Below are 25,458 nucleotides of genomic sequence, written 5' to 3' on the forward strand. Positions count from 1 at the left end.
ATCGCTTCTCGGCCTTTTGGCTAAGATCAAGTGTAGTATCTGTTCTTATCAGTTTAATATCTGATACGTCCCCTATCTGGGGACCATATATTAAATGGATTTTTGAGAACGGGGGCCGATTTCGAAGCTTGCTTCCGTCGCCCTATGCATTGACCCGATATGGCAGTATCTTCGGGTACAGTGCACCACCCCCTTACAGGGTTAAAAAGAAAGATTCCTACTTTCATTGCTACCTGCTTGCTGGCTAGCCAGCTAGCCAGCCCTGTGGGCCTTGCTGCTGCTGCAGCCAATAAACAAAAGGTGGTGCTGCTGCTGCTTCTGCTGCTTCTGCTTCTGCTTGTGTCTGGCCCCTGTTGGAGCGTCCAGGCACAGGACTTCTGCTGCTGCTGACTAAATGGCCTCCTTAATTGGATCATTTGAGTAGCCAGCACACCTGTGCAGGTAGGGCATGACATGATAGGCAGCTGCCTTGATAGCGGGTGGGTGCTGAATGTTCCTAATTGACAAAATAAGATTAATGCTTATGAAGAAATATAAAATCTCATCCCTTCCCCAATATCGCGCCACACCCCTACCCCTTAATTCCCTGGTTGAACGTGATGGACATATGTCTTTTTTCGACCGTACTAACTATGTAACTATGTAACATAACATGGGGGGGGGGGGGTCTCCTGGCTGTTCACACAGGTGTGTCATTGCTGTACATTGACCATGCATTGCTTCTGTGGTATTGCAAAGGCAAAGACAAATGCTTCCAGCCATCCATTGCACTAATGGATTGGTCATCAGCTGGCTGTCTATGTCCCGCATCAATATAGACCAAAGTACAGAGGGTTAGGCTATGCTATTGTGCACCTACCTGATGCATCAGAAGGTGCGAGGCCCTTGCTAAATTCTGTGCACAGACTTTGAGATCTATGCTTTAGACTGTATCTAAACCTGCTCCAACATGGACTGACATTCTGGCCTACTTTCAGCCGATGCGACTTGTCTGTCGCTGAACAGTCGCTTTTTATGTATTCAGCACCTATGTATAATGTTGTAAAAATGCTCTAGAAGCTAAAGTCGCAGAAATGTCACACATATTTGGCCTGCAACTTTCTGTGCGACAAATTCAGACAGGAAAAATCAGTATAAATCCTTAGAAAATTATCCCCCAGTGTCTCCATCTGCTGGCGGTATTGAATAAGCATTGCTGCACTGATGGGGTATGCATTAGACGAAAAAAAAGAAGAAAAAGAAGAATAATACGCCCAGAAAAGAGGCGAAAAGGAGAAAAACGTAAAAAAACGTGAAAAAAAAGTAAGAGGAAGAGAAGGGAAAAAAAGGTGGAAATGGGTTTAAAAGTGATTTCGGCAGAGAAATATATATATATATATATATATATATATATATATATATATGCGCACACACACACATAGATATAAACGTATTCTCCGTTGAGATATTGCAGCCGCTGCTGTGTCCAGGCCCAGGAGCCTTAGCACTGTGCTGTGATGTCACTCAATACCACTGACATCACTAGGTGTAAACAACATCTCTCCTTTGCTGTGTAACTATGGAGCTGTTTGGTGATGTCGTCTATTACGGCCTTCATAGAAGCAACAGGAGATTGTTGCATCCATCTTGAACCCTCAGAACTACAGTGCTATGATGTCACTCACTTCCACAGGCCTTGCAGAGTGTAAACAACAACAACCCAGCTTTGTTGTGTATGTAACCAAAGGGATTTGTGATGTCACCTAGAACCTTCACAGCAGCGACAGCTTTATGAGGAGCATCAGCACTGCTCTGCCTGAGCAGAACCATCACCGCCATAGGTTGTCAAATAACCCGGATTTAACCCACACAGGTAAGTCCAATGGGGTGCAGGCATGTCCTCTATGCTTACAGCTTCCCGTGGGTGTTGGTTTGATACCGTTTGGGGACAGCCAAGGAGGCATCTGCAGGCAACAAAGGTAGGTGTGTGCTTGTGTGTGTGTTTCCTATGCAGATCCTAAGCCCAGTGTCACATGCAAGTAGGAGGAGTAAGAAGGGTTCCTGGCAAATCCGGGTTATGGATTGCATTTAAAAAGGCCCCGTGGGAGTGCAATGGGCCCCTGTCTTGCTGCTTAGCAATAATGGTATGGGTTTAGGTTCTGCTGTGTGTACTGGTGGTTGACTGCCCCCCAGCCCAGAGTGTGCATGGAAAATTGTCTGGCAGCCTCCCTGACAGCAAGCAGTGATAGTGCCCATGAAGGGGACCTTGTTGGGCCCGCCCCTTTCACGGTTATCGCTTCTCGGCCTTTTGGCTAAGATCAAGTGTAGTATCTGTTCTTATCAGTTTAATATCTGATACGTCCCCTATCTGGGGACCATATATTAAATGGATTTTTGAGAACGGGGGCCGATTTCGAAGCTTGCTTCCGTCGCCCTATGCATTGACCCGATATGGCAGTATCTTCGGGTACAGTGCACCACCCCCTTACAGGGTTAAAAAGAAAGATTCCTACTTTCATTGCTACCTGCTTGCTGGCTAGCCAGCTAGCCAGCCCTGTGGGCCTTGCTGCTGCTGCAGCCAATAAACAAAAGGTGGTGCTGCTGCTGCTTCTGCTGCTTCTGCTTCTGCTTGTGTCTGGCCCCTGTTGGAGCGTCCAGGCACAGGACTTCTGCTGCTGCTGACTAAATGGCCTCCTTAATTGGATCATTTGAGTAGCCAGCACACCTGTGCAGGTAGGGCATGACATGATAGGCAGCTGCCTTGATAGCGGGTGGGTGCTGAATGTTCCTAATTGACAAAATAAGATTAATGCTTATGAAGAAATATAAAATCTCATCCCTTCCCCAATATCGCGCCACACCCCTACCCCTTAATTCCCTGGTTGAACGTGATGGACATATGTCTTTTTTCGACCGTACTAACTATGTAACTATGTAACATAACATGGGGGGGGGGGGGGGGTCTCCTGGCTGTTCACACAGGTGTGTCATTGCTGTACATTGACCATGCATTGCTTCTGTGGTATTGCAAAGGCAAAGACAAATGTTACGCCGAGCGCTCCGGGTCCCCGCTCCTCCCCGGAGCGCTCGCTACACTCCTCTCACTGCAGCGCTCCGGGCCCGGGGCGCTGCGATACCGCCTCTGGCCGGGATGCGATTCGCGATGCGGGTAGCGCCCGCTCGCGATGCGCACCCCGGCTCCCGTACCTGACTCGCTCTCCGTCAGTTCTGTCCCGGCGCGCGCGGCCCCGCTCCCTAGGGCGCGCGCGCGCCGGGTCTCTGCGATTTAAAGGGCCACTGCGCCGCTGATTGGCGCAGTGGTTCCAATTAGTGTTTACACCTGTGCACTTCCCTATATCACCTCACTTCCCCTTCACTCCCTCGCCGGATCTTGTTGCCTTAGTGCCAGTGAAAGCGTTTCCTTGTGTGTTCCTAGCCTGTGTTCCAGACCTCCTGCCGTTGCCCCTGACTACGATCCTTGCTGCCTGCCCCGACCTTCTGCTACGTCCGACCTTGCTTCTGTCTACTCCCTTGTACCGCGCCTATCTTCAGCAGCCAGAGAGGTTGAGCCGTTGCTAGGGGATACGACCTGGTCACTACCGCCGCAGCAAGACCATCCCGCTTTGCGGCGGGCTCTGGTGAAAACCAGTAGTGACTTAGAACCGATCCTCTAGCACGGTCCACGCCAATCCCTCTCTGGCACAGAGGATCCACTACCTGCCAGCCGGCATCGTGACAGTAGATCCGGCCATGGATCCCGCTGAAGTTCCTCTGCCAGTTGTCGCTGACCTCACCACGGTGGTCGCCCAGCAGTCACAACAGATTGCGCAACAAGGCCAACAGCTGTCTCAACTGACTGTTATGCTACAACAGTTACTACCACAGCTCCAGCAACCATCTCCTCCGCCAGCTCCTGTACCTCCTCCGCAGCGAGTGGCCGCTTCTGGACTACGACTATCCTTGCCGGATAAATTTGATGGGGACTCTAAGCTTTGCCGTGGCTTCCTTTCCCAATGTTCATTACACTTGGAGATGATGTCGGACCAGTTCCCCACTGAAAGGTCTAAGGTGGCTTTCGTAGTCAGCCTGCTGTCTGGAAAAGCCCTGGCTTGGGCCACACCGCTCTGGGACCGCAATGACCCCGTCACTGCCTCTGTACACTCCTTCTTCTCGGAAATTCGAAGTGTCTTTGAGGAACCTGCCCGAGCCTCTTCTGCTGAGACTGCCCTGTTGAACCTGGTCCAGGGTAATTCTTCCGTTGGCGAGTATGCCGTACAATTCCGTACTCTTGCTTCTGAATTATCCTGGAACAATGAGGCCCTCTGCGCGACCTTTAAAAAAGGCCTATCCAGCAACATTAAAGATGTTCTGGCCGCACGAGAAATGCCTGCTAATCTTCATGAACTTATTCACCTAGCCACTCGCATTGACATGCGTTTTTCCGAAAGGCGTCAGGAGCTCCGCCAAGATATGGACTCTGTTCGCACGAGGCGTTTCTTCTCCTCGGCTCCTCTCTCCTCTGGTTCCCTGCAATCTGTTCCTGTGCCTCCCGCCGTGGAGGCTATGCAGGTCGACCGGTCTCGCCTGACATCTCAAGAGAGGACACGACGCCGCATGGAGAACCTCTGCCTGTACTGTGCTAGTACCGAACACTTCCTGAGGGATTGTCCTATCCGCCCTCCCCGCCTGGAAAGACGTACCCTGACTCCGCACAAAGGTGAGACAATCCTTGATGTCCACTCTGCTTCTCCACGTCTTACTGTGCCTGTGCGGATGTCTGCCTCTGCCTTCTCCTTCTCTTCTGTGGCCTTCTTAGACTCTGGATCTGCAGGAAATTTTATTTTGGCCTCTCTCGTCAACAGGTTCAACATCCCAGTGACCAGTCTCACCAGACCCCTTTACATCAATTGTATAAACAATGAAAGATTGGACTGTTCCATACGTTTCCGCACGGAGCCCCTTCTAATGAGCATCGGATCTCATCACGAGAGGATTGAACTTTTGGTCCTCCCCAATTGCACCTCGGAAATTCTCCTTGGACTTCCCTGGCTTCAACTTCATTCCCCAACCCTGGATTGGTCCACTGGGGAGATCAAGAGTTGGGGGCTCTCTTGTTCCAAGGACTGTCTAAAACCGGTTCCCAGTAACCCTTGCCGTAACTCTGTGCTTCCTCCAGTAACCGGTCTCCCTAAGGCCTATATGGACTTCGCGGATGTTTTCTGCAAAAAACAAGCGGAGACTCTACCTCCTCACAGGCCTTATGACTGTCCTATCGACCTCCTCCCGGGCACTACTCCACCCCGGGGCAGAATTTATCCTCTCTCTGCCCCAGAGACTCTTGCCATGTCTGAATACGTCCAGGAGAATCTAAAAAAGGGCTTTATCCGTAAATCCTCCTCTCCTGCTGGAGCCGGATTTTTCTTTGTGTCCAAAAAAGATGGCTCCCTACGTCCTTGCATTGACTACCGCGGACTTAATAAAATCACGGTTAAGAACCGCTACCCCTTACCCCTCATCTCTGAACTCTTTGATCGCCTCCAAGGTGCCCACATCTTTACTAAATTGGACTTAAGAGGCGCCTATAACCTCATCCGCATCAGAGAGGGGGATGAGTGGAAAACAGCATTTAACACCAGAGATGGACACTTTGAGTATCTGGTCATGCCCTTTGGCCTGTGCAACGCCCCTGCTGTCTTCCAAGACTTTGTTAATGAAATTTTTCGTGATCTGTTATACTCCTGTGTTGTTGTATATCTTGATGATATCCTAATTTTTTCGGCCAATCTAGAAGAACACCGCCAGCATGTCCGTATGGTTCTTCAGAGACTTCGTGACAATCAACTCTATGCTAAAATTGAGAAATGTCTGTTTGAATGCCAATCTCTTCCTTTTCTAGGATACTTGGTCTCTGGCCAGGGACTACAAATGGATCCAGATAAACTCTCTGCCGTCTTAGATTGGCCACGCCCCTCCGGACTCCGTGCCATCCAACGTTTTTTGGGGTTCGCCAATTATTACAGGCAATTTATTCCACATTTTTCTACCATTGTGGCTCCTATTGTGGCTTTAACCAAAAAAAATGCCGATCCCAAGTCTTGGCCTCCTCAAGCGGAAGACGCCTTTAAACGACTCAAGTCCGCCTTCTCTTCGGCTCCCGTGCTCTCCAGACCTGACCCATCTAAACCCTTCCTATTGGAGGTTGATGCCTCCTCAGTGGGAGCTGGAGCTGTCCTTCTACAAAAAAACTCTTCCGGGCATGCTGTTACTTGTGGGTTTTTTTCTAGGACCTTCTCTCCGGCGGAGAGGAACTACTCCATCGGGGATCGAGAGCTTCTAGCCATTAAATTAGCACTTGAGGAATGGAGGCATCTGCTGGAGGGATCAAGATTTCCAGTTATTATTTACACCGATCACAAGAACCTCTCATACCTCGAGTCTGCCCAACGGCTGAATCCTCGTCAGGCCAGGTGGTCTCTGTTCTTTGCCCGATTTAATTTTGAAATTCACTTTCGGCCTGCTGATAAGAACATTAGGGCCGATGCTCTCTCTCGTTCCTCAGATGCTTCTGAAATTGAACTCTCTCCTCAACACATCATTCCTCCTGACTGCCTGATTTCCACTTCTCCAGCCTCCATCAGGCAAACTCCACCAGGAAAGACCTTTGTTTCTCCACGCCAACGCCTCGGAATCCTCAAATGGGGTCACTCCTCCCATCTCGCAGGTCATGCGGGCATCAAGAAATCTGTGCAACTCATCTCTCGCTTCTATTGGTGGCCGACTCTAGAGACTGATGTGGTGGACTTTGTGCGAGCCTGCACTATCTGTGCCCGGGATAAGACTCCTCGCCAGAAGCCCGCTGGTTTTCTTCTTCCTCTGCCTGTTCCCGAACAACCTTGGTCTCTGATTGGTATGGATTTTATTACTGACTTACCCCCATCCCATGGCAACACTGTTATTTGGGTGGTCGTTGATCGATTCTCCAAAATGGCACATTTCATCCCTCTTCCTGGTCTTCCTTCAGCGCCTCAGTTGGCTAAACAATTTTTTGTACACATTTTTCGTCTTCACGGGTTGCCTACGCAGATCGTCTCGGATAGAGGCGTCCAATTTGTGTCTAAATTCTGGAGGGCCCTCTGTAAACAACTCAAGATTAAATTAAATTTTTCTTCTGCATACCATCCTCAATCCAATGGACAAGTAGAAAGAATTAACCAGATCTTGGGTGACTATTTACGACATTTTGTTTCCTCCCGCCAGGATGACTGGGCAGATCTTCTACCTTGGGCCGAATTCTCGTATAATTTCAGAATCTCTGAATCTTCCTCCAAATCCCCGTTTTTCGTGGTGTACGGCCGTCACCCTCTTCCCCCCCTCCCTACCCCCTTGCCCTCTGGTCTGCCCGCTGTGGATGAAATTTCTCGTGATCTCTCCATCATATGGAGAGAGACCCAAAATTCTCTCTTACAGGCTTCTTCACGCATGAAGAGATTCGCGGATAAGAAAAGAAGAGCTCCTCCCATTTTTTCCCCTGGAGACAAGGTATGGCTCTCCGCCAAATATGTCCGCTTCCGTGTCCCTAGCTATAAGTTGGGACCACGCTATCTTGGTCCTTTCAAGATTTTGCGCCAGATTAATCCTGTCTCTTACAAACTTCTTCTTCCTCCTTCTCTTCGTATTCCTAATGCCTTTCATGTTTCTCTTCTTAAACCACTTATCATTAACCGTTTCTCTCCCAAATCTGTTCCCCCCACTCCTGTCTCCGGCTCCTCGGACATCTTCTCCGTCAAGGAAATTTTGGCATCTAAAAAGGTCAGAGGGAAAACCTTCTTTTTAGTGGATTGGGAGGGTTGTGGTCCTGAAGAGAGGTCCTGGGAACCTGAGGACAATATCCTGGACAAAAGTCTGGTCCTCAGGTTCTCAGGCTCCAAGAAGAGGGGGAGACCCAAGGGGGGGGGTACTGTTACGCCGAGCGCTCCGGGTCCCCGCTCCTCCCCGGAGCGCTCGCTACACTCCTCTCACTGCAGCGCTCCGGGCCCGGGGCGCTGCGATACCGCCTCTGGCCGGGATGCGATTCGCGATGCGGGTAGCGCCCGCTCGCGATGCGCACCCCGGCTCCCGTACCTGACTCGCTCTCCGTCAGTTCTGTCCCGGCGCGCGCGGCCCCGCTCCCTAGGGCGCGCGCGCGCCGGGTCTCTGCGATTTAAAGGGCCACTGCGCCGCTGATTGGCGCAGTGGTTCCAATTAGTGTTTACACCTGTGCACTTCCCTATATCACCTCACTTCCCCTTCACTCCCTCGCCGGATCTTGTTGCCTTAGTGCCAGTGAAAGCGTTTCCTTGTGTGTTCCTAGCCTGTGTTCCAGACCTCCTGCCGTTGCCCCTGACTACGATCCTTGCTGCCTGCCCCGACCTTCTGCTACGTCCGACCTTGCTTCTGTCTACTCCCTTGTACCGCGCCTATCTTCAGCAGCCAGAGAGGTTGAGCCGTTGCTAGGGGATACGACCTGGTCACTACCGCCGCAGCAAGACCATCCCGCTTTGCGGCGGGCTCTGGTGAAAACCAGTAGTGACTTAGAACCGATCCTCTAGCACGGTCCACGCCAATCCCTCTCTGGCACAGAGGATCCACTACCTGCCAGCCGGCATCGTGACAACAAATGCTTCCAGCCATCCATTGCACTAATGGATTGGTCATCAGCTGGCTGTCTATGTCCCGCATCAATATAGACCAAAGTACAGAGGGTTAGGCTATGCTATTGTGCACCTACCTGATGCATCAGAAGGTGCGAGGCCCTTGCTAAATTCTGTGCACAGACTTTGAGATCTATGCTTTAGACTGTATCTAAACCTGCTCCAACATGGACTGACATTCTGGCCTACTTTCAGCCGATGCGACTTGTCTGTCGCTGAACAGTCGCTTTTTATGTATTCAGCACCTATGTATAATGTTGTAAAAATGCTCTAGAAGCTAAAGTCGCAGAAATGTCACACATATTTGGCCTGCAACTTTCTGTGCGACAAATTCAGACAGGAAAAATCAGTATAAATCCTTAGAAAATTATCCCCCAGTGTCTCCATCTGCTGGCGGTATTGAATAAGCATTGCTGCACTGATGGGGTATGCATTAGACGAAAAAAAAGAAGAAAAAGAAGAATAATACGCCCAGAAAAGAGGCGAAAAGGAGAAAAACGTAAAAAAAACGTGAAAAAAAAGTAAGAGGAAGAGAAGGGAAAAAAAGGTGGAAATGGGTTTAAAAGTGATTTCGGCGGAGAAATATATATATATATATATATATATATATATATATATATATATATGCGCACACACACACATAGATATAAACGTATTCTCCGTTGAGATATTGCAGCCGCTGCTGTGTCCAGGCCCAGGAGCCTTAGCACTGTGCTGTGATGTCACTCAATACCACTGACATCACTAGGTGTAAACAACATCTCTCCTTTGCTGTGTATGTGACTATGGAGCTGTTTGGTGATGTCGTCTATTACGGCCTTCATAGAAGCAACAGGAGATTGTTGCATCCATCTTGAACCCTCAGAACTACAGTGCTATGATGTCACTCACTTCCACAGGCCTTGCAGAGTGTAAACAACAACAACCCAGCTTTGTTGTGTATGTAACCAAAGGGATTTGTGATGTCACCTAGAACCTTCACAGCAGCGACAGCTTTATGAGGAGCATCAGCACTGCTCTGCCTGAGCAGAACCATCACCGCCATAGGTTGTCAAATAACCCGGATTTAACCCACACAGGTAAGTCCAATGGGGTGCAGGCATGTCCTCTATGCTTACAGCTTCCCGTGGGTGTTGGTTTGATACCGTTTGGGGACAGCCAAGGAGGCATCTGCAGGCAACAAAGGTAGGTGTGTGCTTGTGTGTGTGTTTCCTATGCAGATCCTAAGCCCAGTGTCACATGCAAGTAGGAGGAGTAAGAAGGGTTCCTGGCAAATCCGGGTTATGGATTGCATTTAAAAAGGCCCCGTGGGAGTGCAATGGGCCCCTGTCTTGCTGCTTAGCAATAATGGTATGGGTTTAGGTTCTGCTGTGTGTACTGGTGGTTGACTGCCCCCCAGCCCAGAGTGTGCATGGAAAATTGTCTGGCAGCCTCCCTGACAGCAAGCAGTGATAGTGCCCATGAAGGGGACCTTGTTGGGCCCGCCCCTTTCACGGTTATCGCTTCTCGGCCTTTTGGCTAAGATCAAGTGTAGTATCTGTTCTTATCAGTTTAATATCTGATACGTCCCCTATCTGGGGACCATATATTAAATGGATTTTTGAGAACGGGGGCCGATTTCGAAGCTTGCTTCCGTCGCCCTATGCATTGACCCGATATGGCAGTATCTTCGGGTACAGTGCACCACCCCCTTACAGGGTTAAAAAGAAAGATTCCTACTTTCATTGCTACCTGCTTGCTGGCTAGCCAGCTAGCCAGCCCTGTGGGCCTTGCTGCTGCTGCAGCCAATAAACAAAAGGTGGTGCTGCTGCTGCTTCTGCTGCTTCTGCTTCTGCTTGTGTCTGGCCCCTGTTGGAGCGTCCAGGCACAGGACTTCTGCTGCTGCTGACTAAATGGCCTCCTTAATTGGATCATTTGAGTAGCCAGCACACCTGTGCAGGTAGGGCATGACATGATAGGCAGCTGCCTTGATAGCGGGTGGGTGCTGAATGTTCCTAATTGACAAAATAAGATTAATGCTTATGAAGAAATATAAAATCTCATCCCTTCCCCAATATCGCGCCACACCCCTACCCCTTAATTCCCTGGTTGAACGTGATGGACATATGTCTTTTTTCGACCGTACTAACTATGTAACTATGTAACATAACATGGGGGGGGGGGGGGTCTCCTGGCTGTTCACACAGGTGTGTCATTGCTGTACATTGACCATGCATTGCTTCTGTGGTATTGCAAAGGCAAAGACAAATGCTTCCAGCCATCCATTGCACTAATGGATTGGTCATCAGCTGGCTGTCTATGTCCCGCATCAATATAGACCAAAGTACAGAGGGTTAGGCTATGCTATTGTGCACCTACCTGATGCATCAGAAGGTGCGAGGCCCTTGCTAAATTCTGTGCACAGACTTTGAGATCTATGCTTTAGACTGTATCTAAACCTGCTCCAACATGGACTGACATTCTGGCCTACTTTCAGCCGATGCGACTTGTCTGTCGCTGAACAGTCGCTTTTTATGTATTCAGCACCTATGTATAATGTTGTAAAAATGCTCTAGAAGCTAAAGTCGCAGAAATGTCACACATATTTGGCCTGCAACTTTCTGTGCGACAAATTCAGACAGGAAAAATCAGTATAAATCCTTAGAAAATTATCCCCCAGTGTCTCCATCTGCTGGCGGTATTGAATAAGCATTGCTGCACTGATGGGGTATGCATTAGACGAAAAAAAAGAAGAAAAAGAAGAATAATACGCCCAGAAAAGAGGCGAAAAGGAGAAAAACGTAAAAAAACGTGAAAAAAAAGTAAGAGGAAGAGAAGGGAAAAAAAGGTGGAAATGGGTTTAAAAGTGATTTCGGCGGAGAAATATATATATATATATATATATATATATATATATATATATATATATATGCGCACACACACACATAGATATAAACGTATTCTCCGTTGAGATATTGCAGCCGCTGCTGTGTCCAGGCCCAGGAGCCTTAGCACTGTGCTGTGATGTCACTCAATACCACTGACATCACTAGGTGTAAACAACATCTCTCCTTTGCTGTGTATGTGACTATGGAGCTGTTTGGTGATGTCGTCTATTACGGCCTTCATAGAAGCAACAGGAGATTGTTGCATCCATCTTGAACCCTCAGAACTACAGTGCTATGATGTCACTCACTTCCACAGGCCTTGCAGAGTGTAAACAACAACAACCCAGCTTTGTTGTGTATGTAACCAAAGGGATTTGTGATGTCACCTAGAACCTTCACAGCAGCGACAGCTTTATGAGGAGCATCAGCACTGCTCTGCCTGAGCAGAACCATCACCGCCATAGGTTGTCAAATAACCCGGATTTAACCCACACAGGTAAGTCCAATGGGGTGCAGGCATGTCCTCTATGCTTACAGCTTCCCGTGGGTGTTGGTTTGATACCGTTTGGGGACAGCCAAGGAGGCATCTGCAGGCAACAAAGGTAGGTGTGTGCTTGTGTGTGTGTTTCCTATGCAGATCCTAAGCCCAGTGTCACATGCAAGTAGGAGGAGTAAGAAGGGTTCCTGGCAAATCCGGGTTATGGATTGCATTTAAAAAGGCCCCGTGGGAGTGCAATGGGCCCCTGTCTTGCTGCTTAGCAATAATGGTATGGGTTTAGGTTCTGCTGTGTGTACTGGTGGTTGACTGCCCCCCAGCCCAGAGTGTGCATGGAAAATTGTCTGGCAGCCTCCCTGACAGCAAGCAGTGATAGTGCCCATGAAGGGGACCTTGTTGGGCCCGCCCCTTTCACGGTTATCGCTTCTCGGCCTTTTGGCTAAGATCAAGTGTAGTATCTGTTCTTATCAGTTTAATATCTGATACGTCCCCTATCTGGGGACCATATATTAAATGGATTTTTGAGAACGGGGGCCGATTTCGAAGCTTGCTTCCGTCGCCCTATGCATTGACCCGATATGGCAGTATCTTCGGGTACAGTGCACCACCCCCTTACAGGGTTAAAAAGAAAGATTCCTACTTTCATTGCTACCTGCTTGCTGGCTAGCCAGCTAGCCAGCCCTGTGGGCCTTGCTGCTGCTGCAGCCAATAAACAAAAGGTGGTGCTGCTGCTGCTTCTGCTGCTTCTGCTTCTGCTTGTGTCTGGCCCCTGTTGGAGCGTCCAGGCACAGGACTTCTGCTGCTGCTGACTAAATGGCCTCCTTAATTGGATCATTTGAGTAGCCAGCACACCTGTGCAGGTAGGGCATGACATGATAGGCAGCTGCCTTGATAGCGGGTGGGTGCTGAATGTTCCTAATTGACAAAATAAGATTAATGCTTATGAAGAAATATAAAATCTCATCCCTTCCCCAATATCGCGCCACACCCCTACCCCTTAATTCCCTGGTTGAACGTGATGGACATATGTCTTTTTTCGACCGTACTAACTATGTAACTATGTAACATAACATGGGGGGGGGGGGTCTCCTGGCTGTTCACACAGGTGTGTCATTGCTGTACATTGACCATGCATTGCTTCTGTGGTATTGCAAAGGCAAAGACAAATGCTTCCAGCCATCCATTGCACTAATGGATTGGTCATCAGCTGGCTGTCTATGTCCCGCATCAATATAGACCAAAGTACAGAGGGTTAGGCTATGCTATTGTGCACCTACCTGATGCATCAGAAGGTGCGAGGCCCTTGCTAAATTCTGTGCACAGACTTTGAGATCTATGCTTTAGACTGTATCTAAACCTGCTCCAACATGGACTGACATTCTGGCCTACTTTCAGCCGATGCGACTTGTCTGTCGCTGAACAGTCGCTTTTTATGTATTCAGCACCTATGTATAATGTTGTAAAAATGCTCTAGAAGCTAAAGTCGCAGAAATGTCACACATATTTGGCCTGCAACTTTCTGTGCGACAAATTCAGACAGGAAAAATCAGTATAAATCCTTAGAAAATTATCCCCCAGTGTCTCCATCTGCTGGCGGTATTGAATAAGCATTGCTGCACTGATGGGGTATGCATTAGACGAAAAAAAAGAAGAAAAAGAAGAATAATACGCCCAGAAAAGAGGCGAAAAGGAGAAAAACGTAAAAAAACGTGAAAAAAAAGTAAGAGGAAGAGAAGGGAAAAAAAGGTGGAAATGGGTTTAAAAGTGATTTCGGCGGAGAAATATATATATATATATATATATATATATATATATATATATATATGCGCACACACACACATAGATATAAACGTATTCTCCGTTGAGATATTGCAGCCGCTGCTGTGTCCAGGCCCAGGAGCCTTAGCACTGTGCTGTGATGTCACTCAATACCACTGACATCACTAGGTGTAAACAACATCTCTCCTTTGCTGTGTATGTGACTATGGAGCTGTTTGGTGATGTCGTCTATTACGGCCTTCATAGAAGCAACAGGAGATTGTTGCATCCATCTTGAACCCTCAGAACTACAGTGCTATGATGTCACTCACTTCCACAGGCCTTGCAGAGTGTAAACAACAACAACCCAGCTTTGTTGTGTATGTAACCAAAGGGATTTGTGATGTCACCTAGAACCTTCACAGCAGCGACAGCTTTATGAGGAGCATCAGCACTGCTCTGCCTGAGCAGAACCATCACCGCCATAGGTTGTCAAATAACCCGGATTTAACCCACACAGGTAAGTCCAATGGGGTGCAGGCATGTCCTCTATGCTTACAGCTTCCCGTGGGTGTTGGTTTGATACCGTTTGGGGACAGCCAAGGAGGCATCTGCAGGCAACAAAGGTAGGTGTGTGCTTGTGTGTGTGTTTCCTATGCAGATCCTAAGCCCAGTGTCACATGCAAGTAGGAGGAGTAAGAAGGGTTCCTGGCAAATCCGGGTTATGGATTGCATTTAAAAAGGCCCCGTGGGAGTGCAATGGGCCCCTGTCTTGCTGCTTAGCAATAATGGTATGGGTTTAGGTTCTGCTGTGTGTACTGGTGGTTGACTGCCCCCCAGCCCAGAGTGTGCATGGAAAATTGTCTGGCAGCCTCCCTGACAGCAAGCAGTGATAGTGCCCATGAAGGGGACCTTGTTGGGCCCGCCCCTTTCACGGTTATCGCTTCTCGGCCTTTTGGCTAAGATCAAGTGTAGTATCTGTTCTTATCAGTTTAATATCTGATACGTCCCCTATCTGGGGACCATATATTAAATGGATTTTTGAGAACGGGGGCCGATTTCGAAGCTTGCTTCCGTCGCCCTATGCATTGACCCGATATGGCAGTATATTCGGGTACAGTGCACCACCCCCTTACAGGGTTAAAAAGAAAGATTCCTACTTTCATTGCTACCTGCTTGCTGGCTAGCCAGCTAGCCAGCCCTGTGGGCCTTGCTGCTGCTGCAGCCAATAAACAAAAGGTGGTGCTTCTGCTGCTTCTGCTTCTGCTTGTGTCTGGCCCCTGTTGGAGCGTCCAGGCACAGGACTTCTGCTGCTGCTGACTAAATGGCCTCCTTAATTGGATCATTTGAGTAGCCAGCACACCTGTGCAGGTAGGGCATGACATGATAGGCAGCTGCCTTGATAGCGGGTGGGTGCTGAATGTTCCTAATTGACAAAAAAAGATTAATGCTTATGAAGAAATATAAAATCTCATCCCTTCCCCAATATCGCGCCACACCCCTACCCCTTAATTCCCTGGTTGAACGTGATGGACATATGTCTTTTTTCGACCGTACTAACTATGTAACTATGTAACATAACATGGGGGGGGGGGGGTCTCCTGGCTGTTCACACAGGTGTGTCATTGCTGTACATTGACCATGCATTGCTTCTGTGGTATTGCAAAGGCAAAGACAAATGCTTCCAGCCATCCATTGCACTAATGGATTGGTCATCAGCTGGCTGTCTATGTCCCGCATCAATATAGACCAAAGTACAGAGGGTTAGGCTATGCTATTGTGCACCTACCTGATGCATCAGAAGGTGCGAGGCCCTTGCTAAATTCTGTGCACAGACTTTGAGATCTATGCTTTAGACTGTATCTAAACCTGCTCCAACATGGACTGACATTCTGGCCTACTTTCAGCCGATGCGACTTGTCTGTCGCTGAACAGTCGCTTTTTATGTATTCAGCACCTATGTATAATGTTGTAAAAATGCTCTAGAAGCTAAAGTCGCAGAAATGTCACACATATTTGGCCTGCAACTTTCTGTGCGACAAATTCAGACAGGAAAAATCAGTATAAATCCTTAGAAAATTATCCCCCAGTGTCTCCATCTGCTGGCGGTATTGAATAAGCATTGCTGCACTGATGGGGTATGCATTAGACGAAAAAAAAGAAGAAAAAGAAGAATAATACGCCCAGAAAAGAGGCGAAAAGGAGAAAAACGTAAAAAAACGTGAAAAAAAAGTAAGAGGAAGAGAAGGGAAAAAAAGGTGGAAATGGGTTTAAAAGTGATTTCGGCGGAGAAATATATATATATATATATATATATATATATATATATATATATATATGCGCACACACACACATAGATATAAACGTATTCTCCGTTGAGATATTGCAGCCGCTGCTGTGTCCAGGCCCAGGAGCCTTAGCACTGTGCTGTGATGTCACTCAATACCACTGACATCACTAGGTGTAAACAACATCTCTCCTTTGCTGTGTATGTGACTATGGAGCTGTTTGGTGATGTCGTCTATTACGGCCTTCATAGAAGCAACAGGAGATTGTTGCATCCATCTTGAACCCTCAGAACTACAGTGCTATGATGTCACTCACTTCCACAGGCCTTGCAGAGTGTAAACAACAACAACCCAGCTTTGTTGTGTATGTAACCAAAGGGATTTGTGATGTCACCTAGAACCTTCACAGCAGCGACAGCTTTATGAGGAGCATCAGCACTGCTCTGCCTGAGCAGAACCATCACCGCCATAGGTTGTCAAATAACCCGGATTTAACCCACACAGGTAAGTCCAATGGGGTGCAGGCATGTCCTCTATGCTTACAGCTTCCCGTGGGTGTTGGTTTGATACCGTTTGGGGACAGCCAAGGAGGCATCTGCAGGCAACAAAGGTAGGTGTGTGCTTGTGTGTGTGTTTCCTATGCAGATCCTAAGCCCAGTGTCACATGCAAGTAGGAGGAGTAAGAAGGGTTCCTGGCAAATCCGGGTTATGGATTGCATTTAAAAAGGCCCCGTGGGAGTGCAATGGGCCCCTGTCTTGCTGCTTAGCAATAATGGTATGGGTTTAGGTTCTGCTGTGTGTACTGGTGGTTGACTGCCCCCCAGCCCAGAGTGTGCATGGAAAATTGTCTGGCAGCCTCCCTGACAGCAAGCAGTGATAGTGCCCATGAAGGGGACCTTGTTGGGCCCGCCCCTTTCACGGTTATCGCTTCTCGGCCTTTTGGCTAAGATCAAGTGTAGTATCTGTTCTTATCAGTTTAATATCTGATACGTCCCCTATCTGGGGACCATATATTAAATGGATTTTTGAGAACGGGGGCCGATTTCGAAGCTTGCTTCCGTCGCCCTATGCATTGACCCGATATGGCAGTATCTTCGGGTACAGTGCACCACCCCCTTACAGGGTTAAAAAGAAAGATTCCTACTTTCATTGCTACCTGCTTGCTGGCTAGCCAGCTAGCCAGCCCTGTGGGCCTTGCTGCTGCTGCAGCCAATAAACAAAAGGTGGTGCTGCTGCTGCTTCTGCTGCTTCTGCTTCTGCTTGTGTCTGGCCCCTGTTGGAGCGTCCAGGCACAGGACTTCTGCTGCTGCTGACTAAATGGCCTCCTTAATTGGATCATTTGAGTAGCCAGCACACCTGTGCAGGTAGGGCATGACATGATAGGCAGCTGCCTTGATAGCGGGTGGGTGCTGAATGTTCCTAATTGACAAAATAAGATTAATGCTTATGAAGAAATATAAAATCTCATCCCTTCCCCAATATCGCGCCACACCCCTACCCCTTAATTCCCTGGTTGAACGTGATGGACATATGTCTTTTTTCGACCGTACTAACTATGTAACTATGTAACATAACATGGGGGGGGGGGGGTCTCCTGGCTGTTCACACAGGTGTGTCATTGCTGTACATTGACCATGCATTGCTTCTGTGGTATTGCAAAGGCAAAGACAAATGCTTCCAGCCATCCATTGCACTAATGGATTGGTCATCAGCTGGCTGTCTATGTCCCGCATCAATATAGACCAAAGTACAGAGGGTTAGGCTATGCTATTGTGCACCTACCTGATGCATCAGAAGGTGCGAGGCCCTTGCTAAATTCTGTGCACAGACTTTGAGATCTATGCTTTAGACTGTATCTAAACCTGCTCCAACATGGACTGACATTCTGGCCTACTTTCAGCCGATGCGACTTGTCTGTCGCTGAACAGTCGCTTTTTATGTATTCAGCACCTATGTATAATGTTGTAAAAATGCTCTAGAAGCTAAAGTCGCAGAAATGTCACACATATTTGGCCTGCAACTTTCTGTGCGACAAATTCAGACAGGAAAAATCAGTATAAATCCTTAGAAAATTATCCCCCAGTGTCTCCATCTGCTGGCGGTATTGAATAAGCATTGCTGCACTGATGGGGTATGCATTAGACGAAAAAAAAGAAGAAAAAGAAGAATAATACGCCCAGAAAAGAGGCGAAAAGGAGAAAAACGTAAAAAAACGTGAAAAAAAAGTAAGAGGAAGAGAAGGGAAAAAAAGGTGGAAATGGGTTTAAAAGTGATTTCGGCGGAGAATATATATATATATATATATATATATATATATATATATATATATATATGCGCACACACACACATAGATATAAACGTATTCTCCGTTGAGATATTGCAGCCGCTGCTGTGTCCAGGCCCAGGAGCCTTAGCACTGTGCTGTGATGTCACTCAATACCACTGACATCACTAGGTGTAAACAACATCTCTCCTTTGCTGTGTATGTGACTATGGAGCTGTTTGGTGATGTCGTCTATTACGGCCTTCATAGAAGCAACAGGAGATTGTTGCATCCATCTTGAACCCTCAGAACTACAGTGCTATGATGTCACTCACTTCCACAGGCCTTGCAGAGTGTAAACAACAACAACCCAGCTTTGTTGTGTATGTAACCAAAGGGATTTGTGATGTCACCTAGAACCTTCACAGCAGCGACAGCTTTATGAGGAGCATCAGCACTGCTCTGCCTGAGCAGAACCATCACCGCCATAGGTTGTCAAATAACCCGGATTTAACCCACACAGGTAAGTCCAATGGGGTGCAGGCATGTCCTCTATGCTTACAGCTTCCCGTGGGTGTTGGTTTGATACCGTTTGGGGACAGCCAAGGAGGCATCTGCAGGCAACAAAGGTAGGTGTGTGCTTGTGTGTGTGTTTCCTATGCAGATCCTAAGCCCAGTGTCACATGCAAGTAGGAGGAGTAAGAAGGGTTCCTGGCAAATCCGGGTTATGGATTGCATTTAAAAAGGCCCCGTGGGAGTGCAATGGGCCCCTGTCTTGCTGCTTAGCAATAATGGTATGGGTTTAGGTTCTGCTGTGTGTACTGGTGGTTGACTGCCCCCCAGCCCAGAGTGTGCATGGAAAATTGTCTGGCAGCCTCCCTGACAGCAAGCAGTGATAGTGCCCATGAAGGGGACCTTGTTGGGCCCGCCCCTTTCACGGTTATCGCTTCTCGGCCTTTTGGCTAAGATCAAGTGTAGTTTCGGCTCACTTGGTCTGGCCAGAGGGTGTCTGGGGTACCCGGCTCCTTGGCCTTGGGGGATCGTCCTTCCTAACGGAGGGACTTCACCCCCTTGCTGCAATTGGGGAGCCGGCCTAGTCCCCGGACAACGGGGAGCGATCCCCTTTCACTGCCCACATTCTGTGGGGGAGTGTCTTTTGTTCCTGTTGGACGTGATTTTCTACAAGATGGCAGAAGAACCGGAGATGCCTGGAACCAGAGAAGAGGAGATGCCCTTTTTCGGGAGGATTAAAAATGGCGTTCGCATCCTGCTGAAGGACTCTGCTAAGAGAGGAAGAGGACTTTCTTTTGTAGTGGAGGACATGCTGTTTGGACTTCTGCACGTATCCAAGGTACAGATTCTGTCTATGCTGGAATTCCCCAAGAGGGGGTGTTATGACATAATCTTTGTCTCTGATGAAGATTGTGATTCATTTTGTAAGAAAGTGGATGCCTCTAAGACTCATGTAATCTGGGAAGGCGTGGAAGTTATTCCCCATTTTCCAGGGAAAGAAAAAATATTGACTGTAAGAATGTATAGTCCATATATCCCTGAGGAGGACATAGTTGTTTTTTTGGACCAGTTTTGTGAAGAGATTGTGCCTTTGGGTAAAGTATTTAACCAGTATGGGGTTTGGACAACAAAATGGAAGTTTAAAGTAAAATTTAGGGAGGAGGCGGGAGGGGGAACAGTGTTTCCTCCTTCCCGTTTCAAGATAGGTTCCATAAATGGGGACCTGTTTTTTGCTGGAATGCAGAATTTCTGCCGTAAGTGCAGACAATATGGACACCTGAAAGATGAATGTACGTATCTATGGTGTTATAAATGCCAGAAGGAAGGACATGGAACAGAGTCGTGTACCCTGAGGGGTAAATGTAATTTGTGTAACCAAAGTGGACATTTGTACGCAAATTGTCCAAAGAAGAAAAAGAAGAGAGAAGATGTGGGTTTGCTGCAAGATGAACCAGAAATTAATAAGAAGACTGGGCATTACTCTAAAAACTGCCCAGAAAAATCTGTGGCTATGGAGTTTGAAAGTGAAGTAAAGTTGAAGAGGAAGAAAAAAGAAGAAGAAAGTGGGAGTGAGGCTTCTGAAGGGGAGCCAACAGAGGAATTGAAGAAAAGATTTCTTGGTGAATATTTTGTTGGTTTTTTGGGCGAGGTGCTGGACCAAGCCCCAAAGGAAGAAAGAGAAGTATTTGTGCAAGATTTACTAAAATTTAAAATAAAAGTGAACACTCGACTTGAAACTGCGAGGGAAAAAGTATTGCAGTCCTTAAAGCCTGATGTGGGACGCTTCATGGCGACCTACCAAGTGTCGCCATGGTTGGCAGTTCCAGTTAAAAAAGCTTTGAAGAGTGGAGCTCTTCAATTCGGATTAATTGATTATTTGGGAGTTTTTGCTTGGAGAAAGGGTTTGATTTTGGAATAAGGTTTATTTGAGTTTTTGTTGTTAGTTATGTTGTTTTAATTTGTTTTATTTTGGAAATAAATAAAAAAGTTACCTGATGATGAGCACAAAAATCTAGTTCACATAAGATCTTAGAACTATGATTTAGTTCTGAGGGAAACTTAAAAAAAAAATCTGTTCTTATCAGTTTAATATCTGATACGTCCCCTATCTGGGGACCATATATTAAATGGATTTTTGAGAACGGGGGCCGATTTCGAAGCTTGCTTCCGTCGCCCTATGCATTGACCCGATATGGCAGTATCTTCGGGTACAGTGCACCACCCCCTTACAGGGTTAAAAAGAAAGATTCCTACTTTCATTGCTACCTGCTTGCTGGCTAGCCAGCTAGCCAGCCCTGTGGGCCTTGCTGCTGCTGCAGCCAATAAACAAAAGGTGGTGCTGCTGCTGCTTCTGCTGCTTCTGCTTCTGCTTGTGTCTGGCCCCTGTTGGAGCGTCCAGGCACAGGACTTCTGCTGCTGCTGACTAAATGGCCTCCTTAATTGGATCATTTGAGTAGCCAGCACACCTGTGCAGGTAGGGCATGACATGATAGGCAGCTGCCTTGATAGCGGGTGGGTGCTGAATGTTCCTAATTGACAAAATAAGATTAATGCTTATGAAGAAATATAAAATCTCATCCCTTCCCCAATATCGCGCCACACCCCTACCCCTTAATTCCCTGGTTGAACGTGATGGACATATGTCTTTTTTCGACCGTACTAACTATGTAACTATGTAACATAACATGGGGGGGGGGGGGTCTCCTGGCTGTTCACACAGGTGTGTCATTGCTGTACATTGACCATGCATTGCTTCTGTGGTATTGCAAAGGCAAAGACAAATGCTTCCAGCCATCCATTGCACTAATGGATTGGTCATCAGCTGGCTGTCTATGTCCCGCATCAATATAGACCAAAGTACAGAGGGTTAGGCTATGCTATTGTGCACCTACCTGATGCATCAGAAGGTGCGAGGCCCTTGCTAAATTCTGTGCACAGACTTTGAGATCTATGCTTTAGACTGTATCTAAACCTGCTCCAACATGGACTGACATTCTGGCCTACTTTCAGCCGATGCGACTTGTCTGTCGCTGAACAGTCGCTTTTTATGTATTCAGCACCTATGTATAATGTTGTAAAAATGCTCTAGAAGCTAAAGTCGCAGAAATGTCACACATATTTGGCCTGCAACTTTCTGTGCGACAAATTCAGACAGGAAAAATCAGTATAAATCCTTAGAAAATTATCCCCCAGTGTCTCCATCTGCTGGCGGTATTGAATAAGCATTGCTGCACTGATGGGGTATGCATTAGACGAAAAAAAAGAAGAAAAAGAAGAATAATACGCCCAGAAAAGAGGCGAAAAGGAGAAAAACGTAAAAAAACGTGAAAAAAAAGTAAGAGGAAGAGAAGGGAAAAAAAGGTGGAAATGGGTTTAAAAGTGATTTCGGCGGAGAAATATATATATATATATATATATATATATATATATATATATATATATATATATGCGCACACACACACATAGATATAAACGTATTCTCCGTTGAGATATTGCAGCCGCTGCTGTGTCCAGGCCCAGGAGCCTTAGCACTGTGCTGTGATGTCACTCAATACCACTGACATCACTAGGTGTAAACAACATCTCTCCTTTGCTGTGTATGTGACTATGGAGCTGTTTGGTGATGTCGTCTATTACGGCCTTCATAGAAGCAACAGGAGATTGTTGCATCCATCTTGAACCCTCAGAACTACAGTGCTATGATGTCACTCACTTCCACAGGCCTTGCAGAGTGTAAACAACAACAACCCAGCTTTGTTGTGTATGTAACCAAAGGGATTTGTGATGTCACCTAGAACCTTCACAGCAGCGACAGCTTTATGAGGAGCATCAGCACTGCTCTGCCTGAGCAGAACCATCACCGCCATAGGTTGTCAAATAACCCGGATTTAACCCACACAGGTAAGTCCAATGGGGTGCAGGCATGTCCTCTATGCTTACAGCTTCCCGTGGGTGTTGGTTTGATACCGTTTGGGGACAGCCAAGGAGGCATCTGCAGGCAACAAAGGTAGGTGTGTGCTTGTGTGTGTGTTTCCTATGCAGATCCTAAGCCCAGTGTCACATGCAAGTAGGAGGAGTAAGAAGGGTTCCTGGCAAATCCGGGTTATGGATTGCATTTAAAAAGGCCCCGTGGGAGTGCAATGGGCCCCTGTCTTGCTGCTTAGCAATAATGGTATGGGTTTAGGTTCTGCTGTGTGTACTGGTGGTTGACTGCCCCCCAGCCCAGAGTGTGCATGGAAAATTGTCTGGCAGCCTCCCTGACAGCAAGCAGTGATAGTGCCCATGAAGGGGACCTTGTTGGGCCCGCCCCTTTCACGGTTATCGCTTCTCGGCCTTTTGGCTAAGATCAAGTGTAGTATCTGTTCTTATCAGTTTAATATCTGATACGTCCCCTATCTGGGGACCATATATTAAATGGATTTTTGAGAACGGGGGCCGATTTCGAAGCTTGCTTCCGTCGCCCTATGCATTGACCCGATATGGCAGTATCTTCGGGTACAGTGCACCACCCCCTTACAGGGTTAAAAAGAAAGATTCCTACTTTCATTGCTACCTGCTTGCTGGCTAGCCAGCTAGCCAGCCCTGTGGGCCTTGCTGCTGCTGCAGCCAATAAACAAAAGGTGGTGCTGCTGCTGCTTCTGCTGCTTCTGCTTCTGCTTGTGTCTGGCCCCTGTTGGAGCGTCCAGGCACAGGACTTCTGCTGCTGCTGACTAAATGGCCTCCTTAATTGGATCATTTGAGTAGCCAGCACACCTGTGCAGGTAGGGCATGACATGATAGGCAGCTGCCTTGATAGCGGGTGGGTGCTGAATGTTCCTAATTGACAAAATAAGATTAATGCTTATGAAGAAATATAAAATCTCATCCCTTCCCCAATATCGCGCCACACCCCTACCCCTTAATTCCCTGGTTGAACGTGATGGACATATGTCTTTTTTCGACCGTACTAACTATGTAACTATGTAACATAACATGGGGGGGGGGGGGGTCTCCTGGCTGTTCACACAGGTGTGTCATTGCTGTACATTGACCATGCATTGCTTCTGTGGTATTGCAAAGGCAAAGACAAATGCTTCCAGCCATCCATTGCACTAATGGATTGGTCATCAGCTGGCTGTCTATGTCCCGCATCAATATAGACCAAAGTACAGAGGGTTAGGCTATGCTATTGTGCACCTACCTGATGCATCAGAAGGTGCGAGGCCCTTGCTAAATTCTGTGCACAGACTTTGAGATCTATGCTTTAGACTGTATCTAAACCTGCTCCAACATGGACTGACATTCTGGCCTACTTTCAGCCGATGCGACTTGTCTGTCGCTGAACAGTCGCTTTTTATGTATTCAGCACCTATGTATAATGTTGTAAAAATGCTCTAGAAGCTAAAGTCGCAGAAATGTCACACATATTTGGCCTGCAACTTTCTGTGCGACAAATTCAGACAGGAAAAATCAGTATAAATCCTTAGAAAATTATCCCCCAGTGTCTCCATCTGCTGGCGGTATTGAATAAGCATTGCTGCACTGATGGGGTATGCATTAGACGAAAAAAAAGAAGAAAAAGAAGAATAATACGCCCAGAAAAGAGGCGAAAAGGAGAAAAACGTAAAAAAACGTGAAAAAAAAGTAAGAGGAAGAGAAGGGAAAAAAAGGTGGAAATGGGTTTAAAAGTGATTTCGGCGGAGAATATATATATATATATATATATATATATATATATATATATATATATGCGCACACACACACATAGATATAAACGTATTCTCCGTTGAGATATTGCAGCCGCTGCTGTGTCCAGGCCCAGGAGCCTTAGCACTGTGCTGTGATGTCACTCAATACCACTGACATCACTAGGTGTAAACAACATCTCTCCTTTGCTGTGTATGTGACTATGGAGCTGTTTGGTGATGTCGTCTATTACGGCCTTCATAGAAGCAACAGGAGATTGTTGCATCCATCTTGAACCCTCAGAACTACAGTGCTATGATGTCACTCACTTCCACAGGCCTTGCAGAGTGTAAACAACAACAACCCAGCTTTGTTGTGTATGTAACCAAAGGGATTTGTGATGTCACCTAGAACCTTCACAGCAGCGACAGCTTTATGAGGAGCATCAGCACTGCTCTGCCTGAGCAGAACCATCACCGCCATAGGTTGTCAAATAACCCGGATTTAACCCACACAGGTAAGTCCAATGGGGTGCAGGCATGTCCTCTATGCTTACAGCTTCCCGTGGGTGTTGGTTTGATACCGTTTGGGGACAGCCAAGGAGGCATCTGCAGGCAACAAAGGTAGGTGTGTGCTTGTGTGTGTGTTTCCTATGCAGATCCTAAGCCCAGTGTCACATGCAAGTAGGAGGAGTAAGAAGGGTTCCTGGCAAATCCGGGTTATGGATTGCATTTAAAAAGGCCCCGTGGGAGTGCAATGGGCCCCTGTCTTGCTGCTTAGCAATAATGGTATGGGTTTAGGTTCTGCTGTGTGTACTGGTGGTTGACTGCCCCCCAGCCCAGAGTGTGCATGGAAAATTGTCTGGCAGCCTCCCTGACAGCAAGCAGTGATAGTGCCCATGAAGGGGACCTTGTTGGGCCCGCCCCTTTCACGGTTATCG

General features: G+C 47.4%; 8 non-coding genes across 8 annotated transcripts; all 8 read left to right on the forward strand.

The window, feature by feature from the left end:
- LOC130304938 (U2 spliceosomal RNA) lies at positions 1 to 191 on the forward strand. Its single transcript, XR_008854644.1, has one exon. It is a non-coding gene; the product is annotated as a U2 spliceosomal RNA (small nuclear RNA).
- Positions 192 to 2,271: 2,080 nt separating this feature from the next.
- LOC130304939 (U2 spliceosomal RNA) lies at positions 2,272 to 2,462 on the forward strand. Its single transcript, XR_008854645.1, has one exon. It is a non-coding gene; the product is annotated as a U2 spliceosomal RNA (small nuclear RNA).
- Positions 2,463 to 10,167: 7,705 nt separating this feature from the next.
- On the forward strand, positions 10,168 to 10,358 carry LOC130304940 (U2 spliceosomal RNA). Its single transcript, XR_008854646.1, has one exon. It is a non-coding gene; the product is annotated as a U2 spliceosomal RNA (small nuclear RNA).
- Positions 10,359 to 12,451: 2,093 nt separating this feature from the next.
- LOC130304941 (U2 spliceosomal RNA) lies at positions 12,452 to 12,642 on the forward strand. The gene has a single exon (XR_008854647.1). It is a non-coding gene; the product is annotated as a U2 spliceosomal RNA (small nuclear RNA).
- Positions 12,643 to 14,729: 2,087 nt separating this feature from the next.
- Positions 14,730 to 14,920, forward strand: LOC130304944 (U2 spliceosomal RNA). The gene has a single exon (XR_008854651.1). It is a non-coding gene; the product is annotated as a U2 spliceosomal RNA (small nuclear RNA).
- Positions 14,921 to 17,001: 2,081 nt separating this feature from the next.
- Positions 17,002 to 17,192, forward strand: LOC130304942 (U2 spliceosomal RNA). The gene has a single exon (XR_008854649.1). It is a non-coding gene; the product is annotated as a U2 spliceosomal RNA (small nuclear RNA).
- A 3,703-nt stretch (positions 17,193 to 20,895) lies between these two features.
- On the forward strand, positions 20,896 to 21,077 carry LOC130304949 (U2 spliceosomal RNA). Its single transcript, XR_008854654.1, has one exon. It is a non-coding gene; the product is annotated as a U2 spliceosomal RNA (small nuclear RNA).
- A 2,096-nt stretch (positions 21,078 to 23,173) lies between these two features.
- LOC130304943 (U2 spliceosomal RNA) lies at positions 23,174 to 23,364 on the forward strand. The gene has a single exon (XR_008854650.1). It is a non-coding gene; the product is annotated as a U2 spliceosomal RNA (small nuclear RNA).
- Positions 23,365 to 25,458: the final 2,094 nt, after the last annotated feature.

This window comes from Hyla sarda, unplaced genomic scaffold, assembly GCF_029499605.1.
Source record: "Hyla sarda isolate aHylSar1 unplaced genomic scaffold, aHylSar1.hap1 scaffold_1299, whole genome shotgun sequence".
In the NCBI taxonomy this organism is placed as follows: domain Eukaryota; kingdom Metazoa; phylum Chordata; class Amphibia; order Anura; family Hylidae; genus Hyla; species Hyla sarda.